The sequence below is a fragment of the Nansenia antarctica genome (genome assembly GCF_963989245.1).
Source record: "Nansenia antarctica genome assembly, chromosome: 3".
NCBI classification, from domain to species: Eukaryota; Metazoa; Chordata; class Actinopteri; order Argentiniformes; family Microstomatidae; genus Nansenia; species Nansenia antarctica.
Genome location: NC_137688.1, coordinates 75,958,179 through 75,962,280, shown reverse-complemented (window position 1 = coordinate 75,962,280; position 4,102 = coordinate 75,958,179).

Sequence of the window (4,102 nt, the reverse complement as noted above, 5' to 3'; positions counted from 1 at the left end):
GTTCTAACTTAAACACATTTTCACACCATTTGCATTTAACGAAAAAATAGACAACATAATTATAATGATTACATGAACCCACATCATTACATACATTTTAATTTTACCCTCATATTTTTCACCCCCACCTTCCTTTTAACCTTCGCTCCAAACGGCCTCTTCCTGCCTGCCTTTAACCCAGGAAAGTCCTCTTCATCACTTCCTAAAACAGAACCCTCATCCTTTTCATCCCCCCCCTCCCCCCCCTACTTTGCCTTGTCTTGCCTTCTCTCCTTCCACTGTCTCTCTCCAGCTCTACTCCTCCTCTGTTGCTCAAGTCCATTGACACACTGTCCAGACTGCTGGTCAGCTGGTCTTCCTCCACACCGCCAACAGGCGTCTCCTCCACCACCACTTCCTCCTCACCCTCTTCCTCCAACTCTTCTCCCACCACCATCTCCTCAATGACCTCCTCCGCGTTCACCTCCTCTCTGTCCATCACCACCTCCTCCTCCACTGCCGCCGCCTCTCCGTCCACCGCCTCTCCGACCACCAGCTCCTCGTCCACCACCTCTCCGCCCACCAGCTCCTCGTCCACCACCTCTCCGGCCACCAGCTCCTCGTCCACCACCTCTCCGGCCACCAGCTCCTCGTCCACCACCTCTCCGACCACCAGCTCCTCGTCCACCACCTCTCCGGCCACCAGCTCCTCGTCCACCACCTCTCCGCCCACCGGCTCCTCGTCCACCTTCTCCTCTCCCGTCTCTCCTTCCTCCTTCTCCTCCTCTCCGCCCTGGTCATCACTTCTTCTCCTCCGCCGCTCCCTTCCCTCCTCACACTCCCTTGCATAATGCCCCTGTTTCCCACATCTGTGGCACTTGAATTCAGGGCAGTCTTTCTTTATATGTCCAGGCTGAATGCATATTCTGCATACTCTCACTTGTCTATCATGGACAACTTTAAAAAAAAACTCTGCTCCTTCAGCCGTCTGAAACTTTGTGGAGTATGCCCGTATGGCAAAGATGTTATTGTGCCATTGAATTTGACCTTCAGAAATCTCGTCCCGTCCGCCACATCTGTTCCAGGCCACATCCGTCTCTTTATAGGGGATACAGCTGTCACTCCCCAGCCATTTAGTTTGTTCATTATCTCCTCATCAGAGACATAAGCAGGCAGGTTCATGAATGATACCACCTCATCATCATTTATTAGTTATTTTGCACTGACTTCACACCCCTTAATTCTGAAGCCATCCATGATTTTTTCTTTTGCTGTAACAGATCCCATTGTCATTTCATAAGAGTTTCTACCCTATATTCTGCACGCCTCCACACTTCCACACACCATCTTTGTTGTTCTCAACAACTCCATCAAAGTCACTTCCCCTTCTCCCTCCACCTTCACAATCACCTTCAACGCCTTCTCATAATTTCGAAACCTGCTTCTCTTGTTGTTTTGCTGCTCCACTGCCGATGGTCTTTTCATTGTCCTTCTCCATTCCTTTTTCATTTCCATTGTATCCGTCCGAGGGTGCAAAATATGTCACCCGCCCAAACAGCCAAGCTGCTGGGGGAAGCTAAACTTAAAATGTCCTTTCTCAGTTGATAAACTGGATTCTACTTCAAAACAATAATGTATCACATTCGTTTGCTCCACTGTGTGCTCTCGGTCTTTCTCCCACCAAACACTTCCTGAAAGGGGCGTGTCCAGTCACATGCTCCAGTGTTTCCCCTAGGTTTGCTGCCTTGGGGGGGTGGCATGGACCGTGGCATGGACCCCCCCCCAGGGGGTAAGACCCTGCGACATACCAGCGTCATGTCCAGGGGGTGTACTAACTTGTACATTAAGCCGCCTCACGCTACGGAAACAGGAGATAGGCTCCTGCCCTATGGGCCATTAGGCTCGAGAACCATCGGTTCTCAAGGCTACTTACTTATGTGGTCTTGACTACCTGTCCACTTTCTCACCTGGTTCTTGCGCTCTCTCTCTCTCTGGTGCACCATCCTGCTCTCTACCCTCCTCTCTCCCTCTCTATCCTCCTCTCTCCCTCTTTTGCTGTCAACCAAAAGGCAAACATAACAACCAGAGTATTTATAATCTAAGAGGTATAAATGTATCCATATCAATTTATAACATAATTATAATTGAATTTTGGATTGCTGTGGGCAATGCAGTCAGATAATGTCATTTTGACTTTACTCTCTCACCTGAATGTCCAACTATAAAAACAGACATTTCCAATGCTTCAATCCACTGTCCATGTACTGTAAATATGCCATTATGGTATTACCATAAAGCCCAATTCTAGCAGAATAAGAAAGATAGTATATCTACTTTAAGTAAAATAATAAAGTGCATCCAGTTAGCTCTTTAGCTGGCATGTGTGCTAGTGACTAGCTCATCTAATCACCTCTGAGCTAGCTAGCTTGCTAGTTCTTTGACACTATTTTACATACCATGGAACTATATTCAGACACTTTCTAGTCACAATAATAACGACCAATTTGAACCAACTTGCTCTGTTAGAACACTCAGCAATTATATTTGCTAACGTTTCAACTTGCTTACTTTCATCTGCAGACATCTCACCCTGCAAAAACTCTCTTGCGTCGCGCGCGCACACTCGGGCACGATCTTGTATGCGAGTGTGCGAGTGTGTCCAGCGAGAAGCGAAGTGTGGAGATAGGTTTGGCTATGTGAGACTACTGGCGGACTAACGTTACCAACGAGCCCATGGGCTTGCCACTCGCCAGATTCGGGTTGGGTGCGTTTAAAAAAGCGGATATTTTAGCCTACTTGTCTATGTTTGACGCTTGTCTACGTCCGTAAGAATTCCTCTTTCTTGGGGGGGCGGGGGGTTCCGTTGGAGGGGCGGTAGGCAATGGTAGGGGAAACACTGTTCTACCTCCTGAGCCACAGCAGCCCCACTCCACTCTCCTCCTTGCAACTTCCTTTCCTCTGATAAAACAACACACACCCATCCCAAACCGTCTGATTTGAAGTGACACTCTATTACAGTTGAAGTGTTGTTACTACTAGTCTCTGTTTGTCCTAATCAAGCAGACAGGCAGTGTGAATGATGTGTCACACACACACACACACACACACACCCGCACACACCCCCACACACATGCTCGTACACATGCTCGTACACACACCCCCGCACACATGCTCGTGCACGCACACACACACACACACGTACACACAACCACACCCCCGCACACATGCTCGTGCACACATGCTCGTACACACACACACACACACCCACACACATGCTCGTACACATGCTCGTACACACACCCCCGCACACACCCCCGCACACATGCTTGTGCACACACACACACACACACACACACACGTACACACAATCACACCCCCGCACACATGCTCGTGCACACATGCTCGTACACACACACACACTCCCACACACATGCTTGTACACACACACACAACCACACCCCCGCACACATGCTCGTACACACACACACACACACACACACACACCCCCGCACACACCCCCACACACATGCTCGTACACATGCTCGTACACACACCCCCGCACACATGCTCGTGCACGCACACACACACACACGTACACACAACCACACCCCCGCACACATGCTCGTGCACACATGCTCGTACACACACACACACACACACACCCACACACCCACACACATGCTCGTACACATGCTCGTACACACACACACCCGCACACACCCCCGCACACATGCTCGTGCACCCACACACACACACACACGTACACACAATCACACCCCCGCACACATGCTCGTGCACACATGCTCGTGCACACATGCTCGTGCACACAGGCTCGTACACACACACACACACACACACTCCCACACACATGCTCGTACACACACACAACCACACCCCCGCACACACCCCCACACACATGCTCGTACACACACACACACACACAACCACACCCCCGCACACATGCTCGTACACACACACACACACACACACAACCACACCCCCGCACACACACCTAATCAAGCAGACAGACAGTGTGAATGATGTGTCATGTGTTTTCATGCTGTCAGACGTGTCAAACCTCAGCCAGCAGCAGCTGACCTGACCTGAACCTGACCCAAGCTAG